The 12,181-nt window shown below is 57.3% G+C and overlaps 2 pseudogenes; one reads left to right on the top strand and one right to left on the bottom strand.

The window, feature by feature from the left end:
• Nucleotides 1-1,238: 1,238 nt before the first annotated feature.
• On the top strand, nt 1,239-5,718 carry LOC129394216 (interleukin-27 subunit alpha-like; annotated as a pseudogene).
• Nucleotides 5,719-6,107: 389 nt separating this feature from the next.
• LOC117977833 (apolipoprotein B receptor-like) lies at nt 6,108-12,009 on the bottom strand (annotated as a pseudogene).
• Between the last annotated feature and the right edge of the window lie 172 nt (nt 12,010-12,181).

Consider the following 12,181-nt stretch of genomic DNA (forward strand, 5'->3'; position numbering starts at 1 on the left):
AAAAAAACAAAAGCTCCCATACTGTGGATTCGCCCCAGGCAGGTTACCCTGCTAGGATCCACCTGCCGTGGTGGAAACTGGACAAACCTGTCCTTTTGACTCCCTGGAATAGAGCCTCTGGCATTGCCAGCCCATCCCTGGGGACCTCATGGCCAGTTCAAGCCATCAGAGTCGCTTGGCTGAGCCCAAAGAATCCTTGGCAGAACATGGTGTGCCCACTCCTGGGGCAGATGGCTGCCTCCCTCTGCATTCTCTGGGGAAAACCCATGGGCTCTGCATTTGGAAAAACCTGGAATCCAGTCCTGGCTTCCCACCTTCTGGCTATTTGACCTTGAGCAAGGCAACCTCACTGAGCCTCATCTGCAAATTGGGGAGAACAATAGCACTGAGGCTGCCACACGTGGTTGTGCAGGTTGCTCACTGAAAAAGGCATTTGGCCAAGGGAGTTTATGGGGGTCAAAATCCAGTCTCTGTCCCGGCACAGTGGCTCATGCCTGTGATCCCAGCAATTTGGGAGGCTGAGGCGGGAAGATCTCTTGAGGCCAGGAGTTCAAGACCAGCCTGGGCAACATAGTGAGACCCTGTCTCTACAAAAAAATAGAAACAGTTAGGCACAATGGTGTGTCCCTGTGATCCCAGCTACTTGGGAGGCTGAGGCGAGAGGATCACTTGAGCCCGGGAGTTCAAGGCTACAGTGAGCTGTGATCACACCACTACACTCCAGCCTGGGTGATAGAACAGAACTCTGTTTCAAAAAAAAAAAAAGGACCAGGCTTCTGGTCTTTTTGCAAAAGTGGGCACACCATGCGGAGATGCCATATGGGGGCCGTGCTGGCTGCATCGTGGGGTTTTGTTTTGTTTTGTTTTGTTTTTTTGAGACAGAGTCTGGCTCTGTCGCCCAGGCTGGAGCACAGTGGTGTTAGCTCACTGCAGCCTCTGTCTCCCAGGTTCAAGCGATTCTCCTGCCTCAACCTCCTGAGTAGCTGGGATTACAGGCATGCACCACCACGCCCGACTAATTTTTGTATTTTTAGTAGAGACAGGGTTTCGCCATGTTGGCCAGGCTGGTCTTGAACTCCTGGCCTCAGGTGATCCGCCCGCCTCAGTCTCCTAAATTGTTGGGATTACAGGTGTGAGTCACCGCACCCAGCCTCCATTGTGGTTTTGAGGACGCAGAGGAATGATGCTGGTCAAAGTGCCTGCACCGTGCTCACAGCTAGCACAGGCTCAGAAAAGGCATGTTCCCTTCCTTCTCCCGAGTTCTCAAGCTCTCTCCCTGTCTTGCCACCCTCTTCCCATCTCTCCAGGGCTCAGCCTGTTGCTGCTTCCCTTGCTCCTGGTTCAAGCTGGTGTCTGGGGATTCCCAAGGCCCCCAGGGAGGCCCCAGCTGAGCCTGCAGGAGCTGCGAAGGGAGTTCACAGTCAGCCTGCATCTTGCCAGGAAGCTACTCTCCAAGGTTCGGGGCCAGGCCCACCGCTTTGTAAGTCCCCCTAATGCAGCTGGTGCTGGAGATGGGCAGACCCCCAATCCCTTCTGGCCCCCACTAACAGACCTTGCCCCCCAGGCAGAATCTCACCTGCCAGGAGTGAACCTGTACCTCCTGCCCCTGGGAGAGCAGCTCCCTGGTGTTTCCCTGACCTTCCAGGCCTGGCGCCGCCTCTCTGTGAGTGAGGGCTGGTGGAGTGGGGCGGGAAGCTTGTGATAGGCTGGGGCCAGGGTGCAAGATGAGGCTGGAGATTGAGCTGGAGATGCATTGGGGATAGAACCTGGATAAGGCTGAATATGTCATTGGACATAGAGATGAAAGACAGGCATGGTGACTTACACCTATAAACCCAGCACTTTGGGAGGCCCAGGTGGAAGGACTGCTTGAGGCCAGGAGTTCAAGACCAGTCTGGGCAACATAGTGAAACTTTGTCTCTACAAAAAAAAATTTAAGAGTTAGCCAGGCATGGTGGTGTACACCTTTGGTCCCAGCTACTCAGGAGGCTGACATGGGAGGATTGCTTGAGCTCAGGAGTTGGAGGCTGCAGTGAGTTATGATCCTGGACTCCAGGATGGAGAACAGAGGGAAACCCTGTCTCAGAAAAATAAATAAACTGCCAGGCGTGGTGGCTCATGCCTGTAATCCCAGCACTTTGGGAGGCTGAGGAGGGCGGATCACCTGAGGTCAAGAGTTCAAGACCAGCCTGGCCAACATGGCGAAACCCCATCTCTACTAAAAAATACAAAAATTAGCTGAGCTCGGTGGCTCACGCCTGTAATCCCAGCACTGTGGGAGGCTGATGTGGGTGGATCACCTGAGGTCAGGAGTTTGAGACCAGCCTGACCAACATGAAGAAACCCCACCTCTACTAAAAATACCAAATTAGCCGGGTATGGTGCTGTGCGCCTGTAATCCCAGCTACTCGGGAGGCTGAGGCAGGAGAATTACTTGAACCCAGGAGGTGGAGGTTGCAGTGAGATGAGATCACGCCACTGCACTCCAGCCTGGGCAACAGAGCGAGACTCCATCTCAAAACAAACCAACAATAAAGATGAAGCTGGAATAAGGAAGTGGGGTTGGGAAGAGGTAAGAGTGGAGCTAGGCATGGAACGCGGCAGGCATGGGACTGGAATGAGGCTGGAGAGAGATCACAGCAGCATGGAGGGTGGGTGGAGGTGGCACTGGGGGTGAGAATGCGGATAGTTAGAGATGAGAAGGTGATGATGAGGGTGAACGTTAAGCATGGGATGGAGAAGGGATGGGGATTGCTGGTGGGGAAGGGAATGGAATAGGGTTAGGAATGAGGTTGGAGATGGGATGGAAAGATGGAAAGAGTGAGTCTGGGCACATGGAGGAAGGATGGAGTTGGGGTTAGGAATGGGAATGAGGCTGAAGATGGGATGGAAACACATGGGCAGGAGGTATGATGGGATGGTGGAGGAGGGAAGGGAACAGGGCTGTGGATGGAGAGTGCTTCAGGGACTGAGAGGGGGTGGGTTAGAGAAGATCATTGGCATAGGAGTGAAAGGGAGGCTGGAAAAGGAGATGGGACAAATGTCCCAGACAGTGGAGATGGAAGGAATGGGGACACAGCTGGGCTGAGGTTGGGGAAGAGCTACAGGGATGGACTGGAGGCTGGAGCGTGGAATGGGAAGGAGACCCGGATAGGGAGGGGGTGGGTGTGATATGGCCATCCTTGGCCTGTGGGCCTTTCCTGACCGTCCCCCTCCCCTTCAGGACCCGGAGCGTCTCTGCTTCATCTCCACCACGCTTCAGCCCTTCCATGCCCTGCTGGGAGGGCTGGGGACCCAGGGCCGCTGGACCAACATGGAGAGGATGCAGCTGTGGGCCATGAGGCTGGACCTCCGCGATCTGCAGCGGCACCTCCGCTTCCAGGTAGAGCCCGGCCACCCTCCACCACCCCAGACCACGTGGGAGAGAAGACTCGCTGGCTCATTCAGTGATCCCATGCTCTGAGTGTGTGTGAGTGTGAGAGTGTGAGTGTGACTGAGTGTCCATGAGTGTGTGGGTTCATGAGTGTGAGAGTGTGAGTGTGACTGTGTGGGTCCATGAGTGTGACAGTGTGACTGTGAGAGTGTGTGAGTGTGGGTCTGTGAGTGTGAGAGTGTGTGGGTGTGACTGTGAGTGCATGTGGGTCTGTATGAGTGTGAGCATGACTGTGTGTGAGGGTGTGGGTCCGTGAGTGTGAGAGTGTGTGTGTGTGGGTCTGTGTGAGTGTACCTGACTGTGAGAGTGTGTGGGTGTGACTGTGAGTGTGTGTGTGTGGGGCTGTATGAGTGTGAGCATGACTGTGTGTATGTGGGTCCGTGTGTGAGTGTGTGACTGTGAGTGTGTGGGTCTGTGAGTGTGAAAGTGTGTGACTGTGAGTGTGTGTGTGGGTGTGACTGTGAGTGTGTGTGGGTCTGTATGAGTGTGAGCGTGACCGTGTGTGAGTGTGTAGGTCCATGAGTGTGAGACTGTGTGAGTGTATGGGACTGTGAGTGTAAGAGTGTGGGAGTGTGTGGGTGGGTGTGTGAATGTGAGTGTTGTGAGTGTGAAAGTGAGGTGTGTGGGTGAGAGTTTGGGTATAGGTATGTCAGTGTGTGAGGATGAGTGTGAATGTGAGAGTGTGTGGGTACGTGAACGATTTTTTTTTTTTTCTGAGACTAAGTCTCACTCTGTCGCCCAGGCTGGAGTGCAGCGGTGAGATCTCAGCTCACTGTCATATCTGCCTCCCAGGTTCAAGCAATTCTCCTGCCTCAGCCTCCTGAGTAGCTAGGACTACAGGCATGCACCATCATGCCCGGCTAATTTTTTTGTATTTTTAGTTTCACCATGTTGGCCAGGCTGGTCTCAGACTCCTGACCTCGTGCTCTGCCCGCCTCGGCTTCCCAAAGTGCTGGGATTACAGGCGTGAGCCACCGTGCCCAGCCATGAATGTGTTTTGTGTGAATGTGACTGTATGGGAATGAGTGTGGGTGCGTTGTGAGAATGAGTATGTGTGTGAGTGTGTGCGTGTGTGTGCACGCACACACAGCCACACCAGGCCCTGGTGCCATCCCTCAATCTTCGCATTCTCCTGGGGCTCCATCTTCAACAGGAGGCCATTGGGCTGTGAGGTCACTCGGGGTGTGTCCTGAGTGCCCAGCACAGCGTCTGCCTCCTGTTTCCTTTCTCCCTCTGATTCTCTGATGTCACCCAGATCCTCCAGAACCTTTCAAAGGGAAATCAGAATTTTACACTTAATGAAACGAGAATAGAAAATGCAAGCAGCAGGGCTGGGCGTGGTGGCTCACGCCTGGAATCCCAGCACTTTGGGAGGCCAAAGCGGGTGGATCATTTGAGGTCAGGAGTTCGAGACCAGCCTGGCCAACATGGTAAAACCCCATCTCTACTAAAAATACAAAAATTAGTCGGGCGTGGTGGTGCGCTTCTGTAGTCCCAGCTACTCAGGAGGCTGAGGTAGGAGAATTGCTTGAACTGGGGAGACAGAGGTTGCAGTGAGCCGTGATCACCCCACTGCACTCCAGCCTGGGCGACAGAGCGGGACTCCCAAGAAAGAGAGAGAGAGAGGAATGGCAAGCAGCAGGGAATCTGAGCTATGTCACCCTCTGCCTGTTGCTGACCCGACCCAAAAGCAACTTTCACAGCAGAGAGAAACTTCCTGAACCCCACGCCTCGGTGCAGTCCTTGGGGTGATCTAGCTCTGTGAGCATCCTCTTGCTCCTTGACTTCCATTTTCTCGAACCGAAAGATCAGGTGAGACGCGTTAGCAGGTGACATCATGGAAGATCAAGCAGGGAATGTCCGGGGAAATCATGACCTTGTGGTCACTGATGTCATTGGGAACCGCTGGGCATGAATAGGGAATGAGGATTCCTCTCAGGTTCTCGGCCTGGCCCCTCCCTGACCCATGGCCTCTCCTCACAGGTGCTGGCTGCGGGATTCAACCTCCCGGAGGAGGAGGAGGAGGAAAAGGAGGAGGAGGAGGAAAAGGAGGAGGAGGAGGAGAGGAAGGGGCTGCTCCCAGGGGCACTGGGCAGCGCCTTACAGGGGCCGGCCCAGGTGTCCTGGCCCCAGCTCCTCTCCACCTACCGCCTGCTGCACTCCTTGGAGCTCGTCTTATCTCGGGCCGTGCGGGAGTTGCTGCTGCTGTCCAAGGCTGGGCACTCAGTCTGGCCCTTGGGGTTCCCAACATTGAGCCCCCAGCCCTGATCGGTGGCTTCTTAGCCCCCTGCCCCCCACCCTTTAGAACTTTAGGACTGGAGTCTTGGCATCAGGGCAGCCTTCGCATCATCAGCCTTGGACAAGGGAGGGCTCTTCCAGCCCCCTGCCCCAGGCCCTACCCAGTAACTGAAAGCCCCTCTGGTCCTCGCCAGCTATTTATTTCTTGGATATTTATTTATTGTTTAGGGAGATGATGGTTTATTTATTGTCTTGGGGCCTGATGGTCCTCCTCGGGCCAAGCCCCCATGCTGGGTGCCCAATAAAGCACTTTCATCCACCCCTGGCCTCCGCTTCTCTTCGGGTAAGGGCTGTCTGACACCCAGAGGGCAGGGCAGCCTGGAACGGGGTCAGCAACCTCTAGCCATCCTGAACCCCTCTCTGCTCCTACATTTTTGGGGTCTCTGGCCCACCTTCCCCTACTATGTCCTGCTCAGGCAGGCAGTTGCCATAGTAACCAGCAGCATCCTGAGGCCGAGCTACCGTTTTGGAAGCTCAAGGCAGCTCATCTTTGATTCTGAACAGTGCTCCTTAAGCCCTCCTAACCGCCTTCCTTTGGCCTGGATGCAACTCCAGAGGTTTGTGTTATCCCCGCCCAGTTCTGAGGGTCTTGGTGCAGGGAGTTGGGCTGGGAAGTGGGAGTTAGAGAGGAAGGCCTGTAAGGAAAATGGTCGCTGTTCCCTCAGTCTTCCTTGCAGTCTTTATTGTTTTATTTTGTTTTTAAAAGATGGGGGTCTTGCTATGCTGCCCAGGCTGGTCTCGAACTCCTGGTCTCAAGCGATCCTCCCACCTTGGCCTCCCAAAGCTCTGGGGTGACAGGCATGAGCCCCCGTGCCCAGCCTCCTTGCAGTCCAGACAGCTGACTCAGGCTGGGGAGGAACCAGGGCAGGCACCCTGAGAGGTGGTCTCAGTGGGGTAGGTGGTCCACCAGCCTGTGTTGGAGAATCAGACTCCTTAAGTTCACGGTCTTCCCAGATGTCTGGTTTTGCCTGCTCCATGAATGATACATCAAGACACTGAGGCCCAGAGGGTGGAGAGGATGTGTCCACAGTGGCAGAGGGAGCAAGGCTCAGTGGCATTGGAGCAAGCCTTCTGGCACCCACTCAGGGCCTGGCTCCCAGAGCACCGGGTCTCAGTCACTGGGGCTTAGGCCGGCCCAGACGGGCTTGCAGCTCCTGCATCATGCCAGGGTGCGCGAGGCCAAACCTGGAGGCGGAAGTCAGGCCCGTGAGAACAGGTTCCCAGGTGCCCGCGGTCTCTTCCCCACCCCAGCTGAGTTGCCCTGTGCCTACCCGTGTCCCAGGGGCCTTCTCCTGGCTGGCACTGGGGTCCCATCATGCCTCAGAGGGCTTGGCTCCAGGGGTTCCTCCAGCTGGAGGGGTCTCTGCTCAGGAGCTGACAGCTCCTCCTCAGGAGGGTTGGGGGCTGGGGGCTCCTCCTGCTGCTCCCAGGCCGGAGTCCGACGAAAAGAGGGCCGGGAGCGACGCTGTGAGGAGATTCTCGAGAGGTGCACGCGACTCCTTGGGACAGAGACGTCTAGGAGGGACCCGGGGAGCGGGGCCTGCAGGAAAGGGGGCACAGAGGACCATGGGGCCAGCTTCGGGATTCCACTCGTTCCCCCCGAGACGCCACCAAGAGCCCTCACCTCGCTCCAGCTGTTGGCAGCACCTCCTCTGGCACTGCCCATGGCCTCAGCCGTCTCGGCTTCCCCGACTGACTCCGGTGCAGCTTCTGCAGGGGCCTGGTGTGTTGGCTGCTCCTCCTGGCCCCTGACGTGTTCCAGGCTTTCTGGCTGAGTCTCCTTGGCCTCTGCCCTCCGGCCCCCGGTCACCATGAGACCCTCTGCATCAAGGAGCCTTGGTGCCTCTCCCTCAGGGTGGTAGTCCCCACACCGCCCCTCACTGTCTTCCCTCTGTTCTCTCTCCTGCCATCCAACAGCCTCTTCTTCCAACAGCGTCCACTCTTCTAGAAGCCCCCCAGCCTCCACCATGGCTCCCATCCCCTCTGCCCTCGCTGTCTGGGAGCCCGCGGGATCCAGCCCACAGCTGTCCTCTGCGCCTGCAGATTCCTCGGCCTCTACCCGCCCTCACCAAGGTCCTCCCTCCCTGGACTCAAAAGCCTCTACTTGGCTGCCTCTGCCAGTCACCTCTTCCTCTGCTGAGCCCTCCAGACCAAATTCTTGCCCACCTGCATGCTCTCCTGCTGCTGCCTCTTCCTTTTCTTTCGAGTCCCAGCCTTGCCCAAGCACCCCTTCCAAAGCTTCACCAGCGCCAGCAGCGCTGATGTCTGGGACCACCTCACCCCCCATAATCCCAGCAGCCACAGAGCCAGTCTGTGCATCCTCACGGTCCGGGAGGCCCACAGCCACCGCTTGCAGCCTCCAGCCTCTTCTGGATGTTCTGTCAGCCTCCGCCTCTTCATCCTCAGTTTCTCTGGCATAGGCCTCTCCCAGTGACGGGCAAGGCCCTGCGTCTGCCCCTGTGCTTCCGTCCAGCTCCTGGTTCTCTGAGACAGACGCCTCTCCCTCCTCAGTTCCACATCCCGCGTCCTGGGTTGTCAGCCCCTCCCCGCCTGCCTCTGGGACTTCTGATAGTTCAGACTCTCGGTCTCCTTCAGCCTCAGCCGCCAGGGTCTGGCCTCCCGCAGTCTCCTCCTCCTCCTGCTGCTCGCCATCGGCCACATCCTCCTGAGTATTTCCTCTCTCCATGTCCTTTCTCGTGCGGTTTTCCCAGGCTCCTGGGAAGGCCTCGGAGGCCTCAGGCTTTACAGACCCCGCGTGCCTGGGACCTGCCTCCAGGCTCCTCTCCTGCTCCTCTTTGCTCAGGGCCAGAACTCCCATGAGCTCCACCTCCCCTGCCTCCCTTTCCTCGGGTTGCTTCGTTGGGGTCTGGGCGCCCCCCATCAGCTCAGGTCCCTGACCTTTGGTGACGCTGTGTGTGAGGCCACCCCATTCCACCCCCAGTGGGCCACAGCTAGTCTGGGCCACCTCACTCTCCTCCCCTGTGAGCTCCTCCTCAGGCCTGGCCTCTGGAGTTGCCTCCAAGTCGGCAGCGCCTTCAGCCTCTCCATCTGAGGGCAGCTCAGCCACTGGATCCCTGCTGCTCCCTCTCTCCTCCTGGGCCTCCTCTGCCTGTACCAGCTCTTCCATCCTGGCCCGGTCGGCCCTGATCTCCAAGTCCTGCCTCATCTCAGCCTCCTTACCACGCAGGTCTACCTGGCCCTCAAAGCTCTCCCCTGCCTCCTGGCCTCCCACAGCCTCCCTCCCTGCGGTCTGGCTCTCAGCAGCCTCTTCTGTTCTTTCAGTGCCCAGGACCTGGGCCTGTTTGGGGAAAGGGCTCACCTCAGCCTCTCTCTCCTCATCCCCCTCCTCCTCTAGGACCCAGACTTTTCCAGTAGCCTCTAGGAGCCTTTCTCCTGGGAATGCTCCATATTCTGTCTGTCTGACTCCCAGCAGGTCAGCCTCCTCTTTGCCTGAGGTTGTCCAGGCCTTGTCCCCTCCTAAGGCTGTCCCGGCCTCCTCCCCTCCCGAGGCTGTCCCAGCCTCCCCGCCTGAGGTCGTCCAGGCCTCATCCCCTCCTGAGGCTGTCCCGGCCTCCTCCCCTCCTGAGGCTGTCCTGGCCTCCTCCCCTCCCGAGGCTGTCCCAGCCTCCTCCCCTCCCGAGGCTGTCCCGGCCTCCTCCCCGCCTGAGGCTGTCTCAGCCTCCTCCCCGCCTGAGGCTGTCTCAGCCTCCTCCCCGCCTGAGATTGTCCTGGCTTCCTCCCCATCTAAAATTGCCCTGGCCTCTTCCCTACCTGGGGTTGTCCTGGCCTCCTCTCTGCCTAAGATTCCCCAGTCCTCAGGCTCTGCCCCTGGGCCCCACGTCCCCCATGCCCTAGTGCTTTCACAGGCCTTCTCCACCACTACCACCTCTTCTCCTTTCCCAGCCCCTTCGGCCCCAGGCTCCTCAGTTTCCCCTGACCCCCTGCTCCATCTCCCGGTTGTCCCCTGCCGCCTTTGGCCCAACAGCACCAGCCTTCCCCTCCGTCTCCCCATGCCAGGTCCACTCTGACTCCGCCCCTCTGGCCATCCCTGGCTCTCTTGCCCTGACCTCTTCCTCCTCCTCCTCCTGTTCCCAGCTTCTCAGCCTCTCCTCTCTGTTCACTTCCTGCTCATGGGACTCCTGCCTCTCCTGGGCTTGGCCGCTCCTGTCTTGGCAAGCCCCAGACCCTGCCTTGGATTTCTTTCTGGCCTCCAAGTGGGCGCTTGGCTCCTGGCACCTGGCAGCCTTGGCTGTCTCCCCAGCCCCACTGTCCTGCCTCTCTGCTTGGGACCCATGGGAGCTGCCATCTCCCCAGCCCCAGGTCTGCTCTACAGCTGAGCTCCCCACTTCACGTTTTCTGTCATCTCCAGGCCCTCTCAGCCTTCCAGCCCCCTCATTTTGGCTGCCTCTAAGGCCCTCCAGGTCCTCCTGGGCTTCCTCCTCTACAATCTTCCCTGTCTTTCCCACCGCCACCGCCCCCAGTTCCTCAGCCGCCTGCGCCTCCCGCTCTACAGTGGGGACTGCATCTCCCAGGAGGTAGGAGACAAAGGTGCCAAGGGAATCCTAGGAAAAAAGAGAGAGGGGAGAGTCATTGAGGAGAGTCCCAGCCCTTTCCCTGGGGGCCCTGGCTGGAGGAGCCCAGGTTAAGGAAGAGGGTACTGGGATCTGAAAGGAGAAGAAGAGGATTTGCAGAAGGAGCCAGAAGGGGCATCGATTAGGGGTACGAGGATGCATGGTTGGAGGTGGGGACTGAAATTCAGAAAATATTAGGCCAGGAGTCTGCCTGAACCTGAGAAAGCAATCTCCAGTTTGAGGAGATCAGAAGGAGGAGGCGAAAGGTGAGGCCCCAGGGGAGGTGCCCGGAAGTGAGGCCCCAGGGAATGGGGTGCAAGTATCTGGCAGCTGTCTGCCCTTCTCACCAGTGCCCCCCTCAAGGCCTGGTGCAGCCCAGGGAGGTATAGCCGGAGGAAGTCCATCCTGTCTGTCTCTGTCTGTGTGTCCAGAAAGCTGATAATGACCATCCCCACCCACCAAGACAAGCCAACCTTCCCCAGGACCAAAGGCGCTTCCTCTTCCCCTGTCTCCCTGATGCGTCCCCACCCCAGGCCCTGCCCATGGCCCCTGATGCCCACAGTAGCCCCCACTGCAGCTCGGGAAATGGGTGTACATCACACAGGGGACTCAGGTGCACATTTGGAAATAAAGGACAAGCAAGAGGCCAGAAAGGACAAAGTGGGAGTAGGAGACCTTAGAACTGGGGAGGGGGAGAGGGAGGGGACATGTGGCAACAGCAGCTCAAGTGAGTCAGGTCTCGTATCCGCACCTCAGCCATTTCCGCCTCCCCTAGAATCCACAGCCATTCTGCAAGAGGAAGCTGGGGTTTGTGGTTCCTGTTTTGCCTGGGAAGAAAGAGTAGCAGTGAAGAGGGGGCTGGTGGGAGCTCTGACACATTTCGGCATCATTAACGCTTCCCCCAGGGGCAGAAGGGGCCGGATTGGTGGCTCTGGGGTGCATCCCCTCACCTATGATTAGGCTTGCAAAAAAGAACTTGGCTAAACTTTATATTGTGGATATCTGTGTCTGCCTCCCACCTTCCTGTGACTTCCTTGATGGCAGATGCCATGTATGAAATGCTGCTGAATTTCTAGAGCCCTGCACGTTAGTAGGACTCCATTTTCCATCAGCTGAGTGACCTGGGAGGCACACTAGAGAGGGCACATTTCTTTTCTTTTCTTTTTTTTTTTTTTTTGAGACAGTCTCACTCTGTCACCCAGGCTGGAGTGTAGTGGCGCAGTCTCAGCTCACTGCAACCTCTGCCTCCTGGGTTCAAGTGATTCTCCTGCCTCAGCCTCCCGAGTAGCTGGGATTACAGGTGCATGCCACCACACCTGGTTAATTTTTGTATCTTTAGTAGAGACAGGGTTTCACCATGTTAGCCAGGCTGGTTTCGAACTCCTGACCTCAGGTGATCTGCCCACCTTGGCCTCCCAAAGTGCTGGGATGACAGGCATGAGCCACCACGCCCAGACGAGAGGGCACATTTCCAACTGCATTCTGAAGGCCTGGTGGTGAGAAAGAGCATATAGAGGTGGCACAGCCCATAGCAGAGATGAGGCCAAGGACAAGAAGAGAATGCAGGATGCCGCTTTCCACCTAGAAGAAGGTAAGGGTATGATTCCTTATTTGGAACTACATAAAGTGACCTTGCTCTACTTCTCTTCCCCATACCCTCCTTCTCCCCTCCCCAGCCCCACTTTCCTATTCCAATTAGGGCAATTCTATGAAATCACAGCATCAGAATCTTAGGCCTTAAAATCATTTAGTCTGGCCAGGTGCAGTGGCTCACGCCTGTAGTCCTAGCACTTTGGGAAGCCAAGGCGGGTGGATTGCTTGAGCTCAGGAGTTTGAGGCCACCCTGGGCAACGTGGCAAAATCCAGTCTCTACAAAAAA

The sequence above is a fragment of the Pan paniscus genome, chromosome 18, assembly GCF_029289425.2.
Source record: "Pan paniscus chromosome 18, NHGRI_mPanPan1-v2.0_pri, whole genome shotgun sequence".
In the NCBI taxonomy this organism is placed as follows: domain Eukaryota; kingdom Metazoa; phylum Chordata; class Mammalia; order Primates; family Hominidae; genus Pan; species Pan paniscus.